Source organism: Halyomorpha halys, unplaced genomic scaffold, assembly GCF_000696795.3.
Source record: "Halyomorpha halys isolate HHAL.00 unplaced genomic scaffold, Hhal_1.1 Scaffold37.1, whole genome shotgun sequence".
Taxonomy (NCBI): domain Eukaryota; kingdom Metazoa; phylum Arthropoda; class Insecta; order Hemiptera; family Pentatomidae; genus Halyomorpha; species Halyomorpha halys.
In genome coordinates, this window is record NW_027106407.1 from 426,586 (window position 1) to 442,648 (window position 16,063).

Genomic DNA, 16,063 nt, shown 5'->3' on the forward strand with positions numbered 1-16,063 from the left:
GATGGGGTATGAGGTATCATTATGGGGGAAGAGAGGAGATGGGGTATGAGGTATCATTATGGGGGAAGAGAGGAGATGGGGTATGAGGTATCATTCCCCCAATAATTTGAAAACTCAAAAAAATTGAGGACCTATTTCAAACTGTAAAAATTGTAGTAACATTATTCAAAGAGTTTATTCATTATATTCAGAGTCATTTTTAAAGGTTATTAGAGAGGTGCTTTTCTAAAAATGTTTAGGAGAACCATAAATTTTGGGGTGCTGCTGCGGTTCATGCTTCAGAGGTCTCCAGTAAGTTGATAATTCGGTCAACATTTTTGGGAAATTTTGCCTTCCCACAACTTGTTGCAGCAATGCCTCTAAATGACTACAGGCTGGTAAGATTCAGTACCAGTTCAGTTCTGGGACGGTAATCAGGATTAAATGACTTATTCATTACAAACAAATTTATATTTCTAGAAGGCTCGGAACACTAGTTTTCTTGGACATATTCCACACCTCTCCAGCCTTCCAGTAGCCCCCTACTCTTACCTATAGTCCAAGAGCCTGGAGAATAAAAGCAAGTTATCTCACCCCAGTTTTTGATCATTTTAATGAAAACTATATATAGTTACTAGTCAAAATTGATGACTCTGCCAACCATTGCTTAGGGAAATAAAAAATAGCGGTTGTTTCAAAACGTAACAAAAAATTAATTTTTCATTCCGAGCTCGATATCTTTAAAATTATCTGCAGCAGTAAAAACTTGATAAATAATTTAAAGTAGAGTTAATTTGTTAATATATAAGCCCTAATAGGTCTGTTTACGTTCATTAGTTCCAGGGATACAGTTTTTTCAAAAATCAAAATTTGGTGAATTTCTTTTGACAATTATCGTGGAAACTATTACCCCATACAAAGGACGTACATATTTCTATTTGCGTTCATTCCTGGAGTAGGAACAGAAGTTATATCTTCTTTGTAAAAATTTTGTAACATAATTAACTTTTTTTTTTTACTTGAAAGAAATCAAACATGAATTTTTTGTAACTTCGAGACAGCCGCCAGTTTATAAACCTCCAAACTTCGGTTACCAGAGTCACCAATTATGACTCTTAACTGAAAATGGTTTTCATTTAAGTAATAAAAAAATCGGGTGAAATAACTTATTTTTTTCTTTTCTTGGGTTCTTGAACTACTAGGAAAGCCTTACAAATTCGTATTGCCCTGTACCCCCAAGGTTAGTACCCTCCTGGGCAGGTTCTAAGATGGCTGAGCTAGGTGTCTTGCGACGCAGCGAAGGATGATCTCTCCTCCTTGAACTTTGGAGTCAAGAAGATCGGGTGCTTTGAGGATTTTCCTAGTTGTGCCTAGGATCTACTTCAAACTACAATGCCACAAAGAGAAAAGACAAAAATTACTTAGCTCATACTTATAATGACTTAATTAGGTAATTACCTCTGGAGTTGATGAATGCTGCAATGATGATGAGGTTGGCAAGGATGATGGTGACCGCCAGCGAGGTTATAGCTGCGGCTTGCGTGATAGGCTCCAGCGTGGTAACGTTCTCTACCTCCCATCGCTACCTCGCCATGCCACCCTTCTCTTGCTGCAACAGTCATTACATTTTTAAATTGTTAGATCTGACAATATCAATGATATAATTATTCGCTTAAATAGAAATTGTATAAGAAACCGTATTCAATTTCTTTTTATTGACGGCTGACAAACGTCAAGTAATATTGTCCACTGACAATTAGCGAGGTGAGACCTCTTACGGAATCAGATCGCGGTCTATTACTAACTGCTCTCATTAGAGAATGTTGAATTAACTCTAGTTTTCTCACTGTGTTATTATGTATCGTAAATCTTGATTAAAACCCTGGATATCTTTAGCCAACAGGAAATATTCAGGATAGCTATGCAAATACCACCATTCTGGCGTTATAATGTTACTTCTTGGTTTTACAAGTAGTGTAACAATTTGTTATTAATGATTAGTAGCTATTTATTTAATAATAGGGTTTATTTGTTAGTACTAACTATTTCTCGCTAAATTTGTGTTGCTCTGCGGATCATCGGTTGGGAACCACTGGTATAAGTGAATTTTTCAAAGGTAAGACAAAAAAGGCTACGTCAGAGGGCAGGAGTGGCGATTCCTAGCCGATTTCTAGTTAATTAATATAAGCAAAATAGATCAGAATAGTAAAGAGATGATGATTGTTTAATTAAAGTTGCAATGGTGTTGTAACTTGCTAGACGTGACGGGAAAACGATATTGGTTTGTCACTATTGCAATCAAACTTTCTAATTTAAACTTTAGTTTTTCCTCCCAATGTCTAGCTGAACTGTGCGCTAGCCCCACTTTGCGATTCGTACTGTTGGAAAGTCTATTAATAATAAATAAAAAATATGAAAAAAATATATATAACAATAAATAAAAAATATACTCCTAATATTCGGAGAATATATATTAGGCGTTTTTCATTGAGAGTGGGTTCAATCACAACTGAGAATCTGTCTCAATCTTATTCAGATCTTTTTATGATGAAAATATAGCAAACGATAGGAAACATCGCTGTGATGGAGATGAAGGAAGTGGGCTAGTAGGTTAGAGGGAGGCTTCTCTCAATGAAGGAAATAGAAAGTGGGTCGATACCTCTACATATCCATCCCGGCATCGCTTAATCGTAAGATCGGAACTGTATATCATAATGCCAAGGGCTATATCAAGTAGATTTTCTGATGGGAAATAAAATATAAATATCATAATATCTCTAAATTCACACACTAATAAGGGCCACTATTTCACCTTAAAGATTTGATTTGGAAAAATGCAGATATTACCATAATTAAAAATTTGCAAAAATGCTAGTTACATCACTCAGTAATTTAATTGTTATAACATCCCTTTGCCTGCAATAATCGGATGAATATATATGAAATGGTCTTAGTTTTTCTGGATGTTCTCTGAGAACCCAATAAAATGGCTTTGCTAACCAAGTGTTCTAAGGTAGGCAAGTGCCTAGCAGAATAATTATAATTTATTTGTATTAAATAGTAATACATACATGAATAATAAATAAATATTACTTATTTTTCAAAAAATTTCCAGGAAGGTCTAGGAAGGTGCTGGGGGGGGGGGGGTCAGAACCTCCGTGAAAATATCTATCTAAGCACAAGCCATTCAAAATATTTCCTAAGGCTTTTGAAACCGTAACATGGTTATGCTATAATTAATGCATTATTTATTAGTGTTATAAAAGATATTTGTTATGTTATATAAAAGATTCAACGGTAACTAGAAAAAAAAATTGATGATGAAATAAAAACGAGGTTAAAAGCGGAAATAGATTGTTTTTTTCAATTTCGTAATTTCTTAGCTCGCGTCATCCGCCAAGAAATTCAAAAGTTAGTATTTACTAAACTATTATACTTTCTATTTTCTTTACGGCTGCGAAACGCGGCCTCTCATAATAAGGGGTGAACAGCGCCTTAAAATTTTTGAAAATAAATTAAGTAAATGTTTGGACCTAAAAAGAATTATTTAATTGGAGAATGTAGAAGGTTACACAACACCGAATTGAGGGAACTGTATCCGTAAAGGTTGTAGCATTGCGGGTAAGGATGTTGGGCTTAGTTTTTCATAGTTTTCCGATTCAAAGAAAAGGATTTGTCTTAATATATTTTGTAAATCAACGAACACTCACGATTCTGGCTTATCACTGTTCTGAAATCACTTATCACTGACCACTGTATCTCAAAACGAAAATGCTTACGAAGTTGAAATACGTACTCATTACCTTGCAGGTGTGCAATTAACCTGATTAAAAAAAAAAAAAACCTAATGTTTGTGGACTAAAAAAACAAATTATTTCTAAAATAAAAAAGATAAAAGTTTTCAATTATCTCAAAACTATAAATATAACGGAACATTATAGCCACTCATTTGAACGATAATTATATTCTATACACAAAACAAACTTCTAAAACGGGCCATTATAAGTAGAAACGCGTTTTATATTTATCTTATTAATATGTAAAATAATAGGTACCCCCTCTCTACACTGATTGTATGATCACCACATATAAAAAGAGGCAATGCTTTCATAGCAAACTTTGTAACCCAAAAAATTTTGGGTCCTCTAATAAAAAATAAATTAAAGGTCAGATAAATAAATATTATATTGACAGAGAGTAAGGAGATGAAGAAGGTTAAATTTTTCACAGGTAAATACAGTTTAAATGTTATTTGTTTACAATATTTTAGCAACAAAATGTACAATTAAACATCCTTGATCATATTATGAAAATGGTATTAAGTAGGTCCCATTTGAGTAAGCTAGGCAACTCTGGAAGGGTCGAGATGAGATTGAAAAGGAAAAAGGAGGACAATGGAGTGTTATCTTATCAAGCGAGAATCGTGGCAGAGCGCGATGCGGCCGTCACCTCGCGATTATCTCGACTGTATCTTCTCTTCTCTTGTCTCTGCGCCACCCACAGCCGGCTGTCTGGAGAACTGAACTCCAGTAGTAGGGTGATCTCACTACTCTTTTCCTATAGAGTATAGCATTAACGGATTTATTTACACAGCAAGAGGTCAATAAAGGCCAAATGCGTTGGTAATAAATATATTATGGAAGTTACTATGGGCTATTAAAAAAAAAAAAATTAAATAATCATGAAATTGGAAATTGAAGGACCTTTTCTTTTAGTTCGCATTTCTAGTGGTAATGCTATGTTAATAATATCTTGACCTCGATGGGCTTGTTTTAAATTACCTTACAATCTATACCCACAATCCATAAAAGGTCTTGAGTTCTTGATATGAAGGATATACCGTTGCTTTGCTTTAATAGTGGCTCATCAGACAAAAGAAAAGTTTTTTTTGTAATTTTTTATTTGACTATTTGCATAAATTATACCTTATACTGAAGTTAATTTCTAACGATCTTGCTGGCTTTGGGATACTCAGTAGGACGACCCTAGTAAATAAAAAACTCCATAACGGGTCTCTCTATGGAATAAGTCTAATTCAAAATAAAATTAAAACATTATTATTTGTCAGATATGCCACTATTAAAGAAAAGTAATGCTACTGTTTCTTTTTTGGAACGATGAACTTATATGACGGCCATTCTTACTTTTATTGGTATGAAATAGACCTGGTGGTCTCTCCTTCTAACGTATTTTTTTTTTTTTAATATTTTTTATTTATTGATAGATATTACAATCTGCCACATATTTATGGGCAATAGGTAATAGTGATGAATGATCACATTCATACTAAAATGCCGAGAATCCGCTATATACCAGGCAGCCGTAGTCAAAGTGGAGGGAAACAACAGAGGAAACTAAGAGTTGACGGGTTTTACGTGGCTGCAGATAAAGGATTCTATTGAATTGCTTTAAGGTAGCGATGGTTTGGACAATATGTGGTTTCCAGAATAAAGTTCGATCAAAAGGAACACCAAGATTTTTGACTTACGTATAGAATGAGGTAGGAGCATATTTTAGGATGCGGTTGCGGGTCCTAGGATAGATTTAAGAAGAGAGGGAGATCCAATTATGATACCTTTAGTCTTTTCGGCATTTAACGTAAGTTTATTGTTTGTTGCCCAGAGGGTATACTAATGTCTTCTTGTAATTTTATAATGGCATTTGAGGCGTCATGAGGATAGAAGAAAAGGTAGATTAGTAAGTCCTCTACATATAAATGATACTGGGAATGCTGAATGGCAAACGGTAGGTCATTGATAAAGATAGAGGAAAGAGCAGGGAATAGAGAGGAACCTTGAGTTCTAGAGGCGTAACTCAAGACGCGAACATTAGAAAATAGAAATAGAAAATTAAATCAATTGTAAATATTTTTATTTAATCAGAATCGGTGCAAAATTAATTGCAGTGAAGGAGAAAATTAAATCAATATTGTGCCTTTATTGTATGGACCTTTAGTTCATGAATCTAGGTTCAGTAATTTTGTTTCTCAACTGATTACATTTTAAGTAGAACTGATTTTGTTGTAAGAATGGGATTGTTGAGGTATAACTTTGATGGAGCAGATAAGGTAACTACTTTGTAGCTTAGTTTACTATTCAGAATAGGTTATGCTTACAATTCCAGTGAAGGAGACCGTAAGACAATATTGATTCAATCTGACACCTGTATGGAAACCTGGGAGCTGAAAGTCGATGCATGGCATAACTGTGTAAATAGTAGTCAATCTCTGTCTGCCTACAACTAAGAAAGTATATTTTGTAATGTGGACCATAATGGTGTTTACTGTCAATTGTATTCAGGTTAAGCAAATGTTATTTTATATATTTTAAAATATAATATAATATTTTAAAAATTTAATTTTATTGTTTATTATTTTATGATTGGAGAAGTTTCTTGGGGGGTGCGGTCAGCAAAGAACAACATAAATAAACAAAACCATATTTATTTATTTTATGCCGACGTTTCGACCTGAATTTCAGGTCTTCATCAGGGCTATAGAACAAAAGAGGTAACAACAACATTTAGAGAAACATACAATTGAAAAGGAATAGCATACAAATTTTAGTATAGGTATATAAGTTAATACTCACACTGTAATTCACTATTTTTCATTGTCTGTCATAGTATTCAATTTGTAGATTCAATTTATTTATTTATTTTTTCAGTTTTCTAGACACCACTTGCATATCTTATATTATATATATATCTCCATACGTACATAATACTATATTTCATCTGTCACTGTTTTCAATCTACTACCATCCAATTCCACGATTATCAATCAATTTAAAAAAAGTTTTATTATTCAATTATCAGTTATCAATTTTTTATTATTTATGATTTAATTCAATATTTTGTATATTTCTAAATCTGTTTGTATACTATTCCTTTTCAATTGTATGTTTCTCTAAATGTTGTTGTTATCTCTTTTGTTCTATAGCCCTGATTAAGACCTGAAATTCAGGTCGAAACATCGGCATAAAAGAAATAAATATGGTTTTGTTTATTTATGTTGTTCTTTGCTGACCGCACCCTCCAAGAAACTTCTCTAATCATTAATCTACGGACAACTATCTACACCTCATTATTATATTAAATTGAAAATGGATTCCTTATTCCTTTAATTATGTTTTGAGTCATGAAATGCAGTAAAACATTTATAATAATCAATATATCACCTACCTTAGGGGATTAGTTTAAATTTTTTAAAATTATTATTATAAACAAAATAAATATTGTTTTATGGAGATTATTTTCGATACGCTCATCCTACTTTTATGGTAATTCTGTTAGCCAAAGCCTAGTTATTTGGGTCATATATTGGAAAAACATCAGGGAAGAGGCTGGCTTATTTAACGGGTCCTCCAGATTTAATTTTATTCTAAATAGCAAGGATATATTGAATTTTGACACTCATCAGTAAAAAATTATCTCCTCGAAATTTGGAGAAATATACCTATCTTAAATAATATCCCTTATAGCTGTTTTTTTCCAGGTTCATATCAATGAACTGTTTAGTAAAACAAAACATACTGTAAATTATGAAAAATGAACGACATCTATAATATCTGTTAATTTTTATTTGTGATATATTTAACGTTACTCGTAACGTATTCAATTTAGTGAATGACACTTTTGAAATTGTTGGATATACCTGTAGATTAGGAGTAAAGAGTGTTTAATAACTTTCTGCGCAGTCAATAAGAGGTATATAATATATATAATAAATTAATAAAAGTATTATATTAACCGATTAAAATTATTATAATTATATACGACTCTTAAACTGTTATACATCGTAAGTTCGGAATAGCAACTCATTCAAGAGGTATCTTACATAAATTATAAATGCATATATAGGATTGTAGGTATAGACTTTTTTCTAATTTCATTCCACAATTTATTCGAAATGCCTCTAGAATGATGCATTAATTATATTAAAAATGGTATACAATTTATTTCAGAATTCTAAAAGATTACAGCTTAAGTGATGATATGATACTCTGTTTTTTTAAATTACATTTAGAAATTATAAAGCGTTCTTGCATGTTATTCTTGTGGGATTACGCGACCAGTAGCTGGTAGAAATTGATGAATTGGCTTTGGCGAAGTGGAAATGAGTTTGTGAAGATGTTTTACAAAAATTTCCTTAAAAAAGTAAACCTGTTCGTTGAGAAAAGGATATTCATTGTTAAGGAATATATTTATTTTAGTAGTAGTTAATGGGCAATAGGATGTGTTATAATAAGAGTAGCACATGGATTTTGAAATGTCAGTTTTAGCTTAGGAATTTTTATTTATTTCGCAACACGATATGAAGGAGAGGAGGGAGGAGGTAGGTGCCCCGTTTGTCCATACCCTGGCAGCCCCCAAGTGTGTTAGGTTGGATAATGAACGATCTATTGAATCAGTTATATACCTTAAGCATATCGAGGCTATGACGGGAATGTAACACTCACGCTGAGCTCGCATAGCGGGTTCAAAGGGATTCGATGAATAGAATACACTGAACGATGGACTGCGCAAACTTACAAATTTCGGAGTGGCTCTGTATAGAGAAATATTTGATCAAATACAGTATTGTTAAATTTTGACCGACTGAATAAACAACCCCGTTTCAGGCTAATCCTGTTCTATGACCAAAATATTGCACTGAAGTCACAATTGAATCCACTAAACAAGTATTACTGCGGAAATCGTACTTTATTCTTAGGCTATTCTTCTTTCTTTACATCCGTTGCTACAAGGCGTAGAGGTTCAGCCTCTGTCCATTTCCTCCATCTGTCGTGATCATTCGCTATATCATTCTATTAGCCTTCTATTTCACCCTCCGTAATGTAAATTTATCTCACCATTCCTTCCAACAAACATTGCTGTTCTAAGCATTAATACTCATACCTCTAAACTGGAGCACTATTCATTTAATGCTATCCGAGGTTTCTGTAGGTCGTCTGCTGCTAGCACCTCTCCATTCACATATATATGACTAGCACTACAACTGTCAAGAGGTTCCAATACCCTAATAAGCGTTCGGTGTTCTCCATTTGCAGACCTTCCATATTTCATCCCTGAAAATGAAAAAAAAAAAGTGGGCCGATGCGGCGTCTCTTATGAAACTGGTTTGGATTTACGTTCATTCAGCCTAAAACTACTTTTTAGCTCCAGGTTAACTATCTTTATTGCACTTTCGAGGTTAGTTTACTAGAGCATTCCAAATTTCCTTTCGGGGCACATTCATATCCAAAAATGTTAAATAAACGAGTTGGTACAAGCTTTCTCTAGAACTCTGAGTCGGCCGAAAATGTGGTTCTGAGTCAGCCTAACAGGACTGTTCCTCCTCGAGGTTCCTCTCAAACATTTCATTTAACTCTTAATACTTAAACAATTCAAGGAACAGAAACCACGGAAAAAGATTTTTAGTACACATTTCCCTTTTGGGTATTTAGGTAGGCACAGTTCCACTGCCCGGGTTGTCTACAAACATTCAACGTTCAGCCTCCAATTTTGGTAGTCAGTAAATGTCTTATGAACGAACTAATGTGATGAGTAATTATAAATGGTCATGACTGATCTGGGAAGTTGATGAGATTTCCAAAAGCGTGTACAAAGGATCCTGTGTGAATATTCCTGATACAAGGGAAAGTATCTGAAGCCTTTGAAGTAACAGGTCTATGACAGAGAGATGGACTCACACCATTGTTGTTCAGTTAAGTTCAAGATAAAAAGATTCGAAGAACATCACGCGAAAATAACGGAATGAAACATAAAATCTTAGCGTACCCGGACGACATTGATGTCCTATGAAGTGATCAAGATGAAATGGAAAGACTCCACAAGAGAATCAGAGGAAATTTGCTTGCAAGTAAATGAAGATAAAACAAAGTATATTGGAAGCCTAAAAATCCATCCTAATGACATGTTCTGCGTGGATGGCAAATGTTTTCCGAAATTAGACAGTTTCACATACCTCGGCCCTGCTGAGTCTTCTCTCGGTCTCCCGAAACACCTTAAGCTAAAGGTGTACAATGTCATGATTAAGCCCCAGCTACCTACCTGGCCTGTAACAGGTACCCTAGAAATCAGAATCGAGAGATCATAAAGCATAAAGGATTTAAGTCCAAAAAATGTCGATGTTGTGTCAAGTACATTGTTAGACTCAGAATAAAAACTCTATCGATTGGTAGAAAGGATTTAAGTTGTATATTGTGTTGTATATTATGATAACATCCTGGTTAAAACTGTATTGACTGTATCTTTTATGAAGAATTATTTGAACTTTTACCTCCTGAAAAATTAAGAATATGGACTTAAATCCTTTGTACTTATCAGTACAAAATTATGGGAGCAAGCTAGGATCAACGCCTTTACACACCCAGAAAAACTAATAATGAGCTAACTTTTTTCTGCACGAAATTGCATGTTTTACTCTTTATGGACAAAATTTTGATTTTCGTTGTATAAAATTTGATCCTTTAACTAACATTCTCATATTATACACATTAGGTGTATAAATGTCAATATTTTTCATTTTAGTTTTATTTCATAATTTTTCTCAAATTTAATTTATAGTTTTAAATTGACAAATTTCAGATAATTAACATACGAACAATCGAATTCAACCTAAAAAAAAAAACTAAAACAAACAAGTTAACAAAACTTAAGAATGTTCTTGGAATACTATCAGCCTGTGATTTCGAGAAACTATGAAGAAGTTTGTTCAGAATAAGCTTGATATAGAGAACTTCAGTGTTATTGTTTTTAGATAGTTTCCTATTCCGCCTCAACAACTTCATTCTTCTATCAAACTTTGTTGTGACTACTGATATTTTCAATGTTTTATATTATTATATTATAATACATTTATATTATTTTAAATTAAAATAAAAAAAAAAATCTATTGGTCTGCTGAATATGAACTTTTTAAATTTTTTCTACTTTGACTTATTACTTGTTTTTTTGTTTTTTTATGAATAAACAATTGAAGAGCTAACCGGAAAAACATGAATATGGAATTTTAGAAGAAATTCAAAAAAGATTTTGCTTAGAAAATTATTTTTATATAATCCTTTATATAAAGAGTATGTAAAATTGCATTTTTTAAGGTAGTTTTGAAAGTATAAAAATTATATTCCAGCCTTTATAGTAGGAATATAAATTCCATTAGTACAATTAGATTCATTATAGCTCTTCACTTTTGGACAAATTTTATGTTTTTAATCAGAGTAGTTTAGTTTTTTATTATGTTTGCATAAATTCAGCGACTTTAGTTTGATTCATACAAGACAGGTTTCCATGTATTAATATTATAATTTAAATAATAAAGTTGATGATTACACCAGAGTTTGGATGTGTTTTCAGTGTTTTTTTACAGCACAATTTTGGGACTTTTACTGCAAGAAAATCCAATCTCTAAAGAATTTGAATATTATAATTATAAGATTTGATAATCAACCTAAGGGGATAGGATAACAAATATTTTTTTTGGGTTGAAGACACATTTTCGGAAATATGGTTAGTAGGCGTTTTATACATGGTTGTACAGATTTTAGAAAATATATTATTTAAAACATAAAGTCGTGGAAGGCAATGGAGAATGACAAAAACACATAAATAATTTTTCGATTTTGCCTGTCTCGTTAATGTTTTCATGTCATTATTGTTATTAAATATTAATTTTTTTAATTTTCCTTAACCTATTAATAAGCCTTTCTTTTAACATGATTACTATCTTCATAAAATCAGTCTTAGCATTTTTAATATTGAATAAATGCTCATAACCAGAATGGAAATTCCAGTAAACTGTTATATTTTTATATTCCTGCCACACTTTTGCAACTTAAAACTGTTTAAATTTATAAAGTAATTTTTGAAAGAAATTATATTAAAAGTAATTTTCTAAATCCTGGAGTGTGTCAACTAAAAAGCTCATTTGAAACAAGTATTTCCCAATGAATAATATAGAAAGGATTGAAAATTAATTTAAACTCTAAATAGGGTGCTATGTAAAATTTATATTGCACATACTTCGCCAGATTTTCTGCTTATGAGACGCATACTTCATCCTCATTTTAACAGTTTAGTTAATCAGATACGATAAAGATTAATTTATTATTTAAAAAAATTTTTTGCGATTTTTTTTTTTTTAATTAAAAGAGTAAAAATGTATTTCTTTTGATTTAACTAATACAAATCAGGTAAGAAATAAATGTATCACAAGATGTGATAGATATTGTTGAATAAATAAATACAAGATATTAAACAGTATGTAGATAGGGATTGTGGGAGGGAAGAGTGGGGGAACGGCCTATCCCTCGCTGGTGGGAGCCACCTCTATTGATTCCCCACCCGATGAATGATACAAAACCTAATCCAGGCTATTGTCTACTCATCATCATCATCATCTTCGTCTTCCCTTATCTGTCCTTTAATGTTTAACCCTTGGGATCGCCTAGACTATTATCTTCTCTGAGAATATCGCCTGTGTCTGCTCGTAGTTATACGTTCGTTTTAATTTTGCTCAATTCAGTATTTTACTATATTCAGGCATCGAAAATATGACGTTTTATTCTAATTACATATTTTTACCCGAAGAATGACTTTATATATCTGATGATATTTCAGTATGTATTCTGTCAACCCTACGAAATGTTCGCAAAAATACAGATATGTAGTTGAACTGAATTTGTTGGAGACAATAGGAGCATTTCTCGTATGGATGTAACCAGATTGATTGAACTCGGTGTGTGGGGTTCATTTTTTCGCACAAGTTCTCGGACCATGTCGACTATACTGCTCATATACACGTCAGATCGTGTTTTAATAACTTTATTAGTTCATATGTTTTTCGTCATTCTTCACTATCTTATATGTTCTTCACGACTGAATATGTTAGAAATAAATATTTCTAAAAATATTTGGTTTCCAACATAACTATATAACGTATATTATAGTCCATGTTGTTACTCTTTTGAAATTTGTTTTTAACCTGGTATAAATATTTCTCTTTTTTCTCCTTTAGCTAATTATCACATTGTTTCATTATTGGTTATAACAATCAACTACAATTGATAATAGATGGTTATTAATTTGAAATAAACTAAATTAAAAGTACTTTGAGGCAGCTATTTTGAAAATTCTAAATTTAATTCCTGCCAGACTATTTCAATGGTGATAAGAGCTAGCTGGTATTAGAGAGTCTTCAATTGTAGGTTGATACACCGAATTTAATAAATATCATAAGAGCCATTTTTGAGAAACTCGTAAAAAAGTGTAAAATCGATTTAATAAAGTGGAATTTTCGATATGTAAATTTCAAAAAAGTTACTTACTGTAACATATCACGTAAATACCTGCCACTAATACGTAATTTAAGTGTACGAAATACAACTTTTCCTATTTTAACTAAGTTTCCCAAACACAAACACACATTTGGAAAGAAGCTATGGTTACCAAATCATATAGGAGACAGATGGTTTCTGTTTACCGTTGAGTTTCCTTATGGACAGTAAGTGCTTTTCGTACTGTTTTCTATGAGGCGGTGTGCGGGATAGTCAGAATGTCGTCGCCTGAGGAACTCTTTGTTGAAGAAAGAAGTGAGGACTATGGACGACGTTTACACATTTTCAGAGAAGATGAGCGAAAAATAACTATCGACCAGTGGCAACACCGTTGGGATGCTGCAGAGTCCGGAAGGTGGACTCGCAGGCTAATACCCGATGTGGGCTTGTTGTATGGTCGCCGGCATGGTGAGGTGGATTTTTACGTAACCCAACTGTTGACAGGACATGGATGCTTTAGAGCCACCAGTACCGATTCAAATTGGACAACACCGCAGAATGCCCTGGATGTTAGACTGTCGAAACAGCGGAGCATGTCTTTTTCGCTTGCATTCGCTTTGCGTTAGAAAGTAGCGAATTGGAGAGAATGTGTGTGGAGAATGTACCTTACGAGAAAATGTGTTGAGCCATATGCTACGCTCGGACCAGCATTGGAACGGAGTGAAGAGATTCACAGCAGTCGTCCTTAAGAGGTTGAGAGCGGAAGAGAGATCCAGAAGACGTGACTAGCAAAACACACACCCAGAATTAGACCATTTTCCGTGACTTCGTTATTTAAAATTAGGAAACCTAAAACTCGGTTTTGAAAATTTTCACGTTCACAATACTTCCCCTCCCTATGGGCGTTGATGACCTCAGGGTTTTACGTCCTAAAGCCCCAGCCAACAACAATAACTTCCCTTCTCTAATTTCTCATGTATAGATAAGTGAAAGTAAAATGTAGTATGCAAAAAAGCAACAACATTGTATCATCTAATTAAATATAAATATTATTTCATAATCATTTGATGATTATGATATTTTCCTTCGAGATTTGAAATATCGTAATTCAATGCAACAGCAACTGAAACCCTGGTTTCAAAATCTGTCAATAAAATTAAAATTTTGTTAAATGCCAATAATTTATAAGGGAAGCCATGAAAAAGATGTTTTGACTACTAGAAACGCCCTTGTATCTCAGTAGACTTTAAATGGAAATTATATATATATATCATATCATTCAATGTAATCCGTTCTTCGCAAATATTGTTTTTAATATTGTAAAAAATAAAATAAAGTAAAATGCAATTAATTGATGTGATTAGTTATGAAGAGGTCCTCAAGGGCTCTCTTGGCAGAGATCAAAATTACTAATTATCATTGATAATTCTGATAATTAAGTGATTCATTATTGAAAGAATCGTCATTAAAAGTAAATGATTCATTAAAAATAATCTTCCACTAGACAGAGAGAAAAAAAAAAGGCAAAACCTTTTAAGAAGGGAAAACAATTGCTTATTAAACAAAATCATTAAATATAAATATAAATAAAAATAATCACTGGACTATGTTTATATCATGTCATTGTATATCTAATAGTAAATTTAAGTTTTATATAATTTTATACAGTTGTAAATGAAAATAAATAAAATTTTAAAACATATGTGTTCTCTTATGTTTTTTCATTCGCTTTGCAACGTTATCAAATTAGTTTTCCATATCGGAGACTTTTAATGATTCCAGCTTTTTGAAAATTCTGGAACCACTGCGGAACAATCTCGCCCCACCATACTTGTACAGTTAGCTTACCCGTTGCTAAGCGGAGATGTAGGCAAGTTTGGTGATAGGGAGCTAATTCAATTAGCGACCTCTTTGGCTGTTCCCCTGGGCCAGCTCATCCCGTCTTATTAATGCAGGCCCTTCTATCGCTTATTCTCAATGGGTAGTTAGGTCTGGGGGCGACACATGTTATATTATGACGGAGCGACGTACTATCTGATACGACAGGCCTTTTAATTATATGCTTTTCAAATTATACAAACGGTTAGTATAATGACATATGTCTCTATTTGCTTAGATTTTATTAATATTTTAATAATTCCATCTTATTTCGTTTCTTTTGAAAGAAGTATAAAGACTTTCTTGTTCCCATTGAGTATCGGACAACGATGTCATTCTTGAACGGGAGGATGTAAATAAAAGATGTTTCCTTCCTCTTTGCCCGCCTAATAGAAGACCCAAGGAAAACACGATTGCATTTTCCTATAAACATATCGTAGATGCATTGCTTAATTTGTGTTCCTCAAAATGTTCGTAAACATTGTGTTTAAACTATAATTGGTGATATAAAGTAGCAGCTAATTTCGATATAAGTAAATTTATAATTTTATTTCTTGAATAAGTGACATTACACATTCAGTGAGGTCTTTTTGGCATTGTGAAGAGAATAGGAACTCGACTTTGCTCCCACAATACATGCATTTCAAACACTGTTCTGATAAAATTATCTCATTACATTGAATTAGGTGATTAACTTTCAAGCTATTAAAATATGGAGGTAAAAACGTGGCAGCACTTTCAATGAGATTGTATAATGGGATGGCGAAGACCCAATACCAACAGAATCTAAGCTTGGTTGCCATATCATAACCAATCTATAAAAATACTTGGTGAAGACCCAATACAAACAGAATCGAAGCTCGGTTACCATAACATAACCAATCTATAAAAATACTTGGTATAGACCCAATACCAACAGAATCGAAGCT

At 32.8% G+C, this 16,063-nt stretch overlaps 1 protein-coding gene across 7 annotated transcripts in view; it reads right to left on the reverse strand.

Annotated features, from left to right (window-relative positions):
* DopEcR (G-protein coupled receptor DopEcR) overlaps nt 1–16,063 on the reverse strand; it is a 133,199-nt gene that overhangs the window by 7,696 nt on the left and 109,440 nt on the right. For all 7 annotated transcript variants that reach the window (XM_067044755.1, XM_067044758.1, XM_067044754.1 and 4 more), the window contains one exon: nt 1,438–1,588. The gene's annotated coding sequence lies outside the window, so the exon portion shown is untranslated. The remainder of the gene's footprint in view (nt 1–1,437; nt 1,589–16,063) is intronic.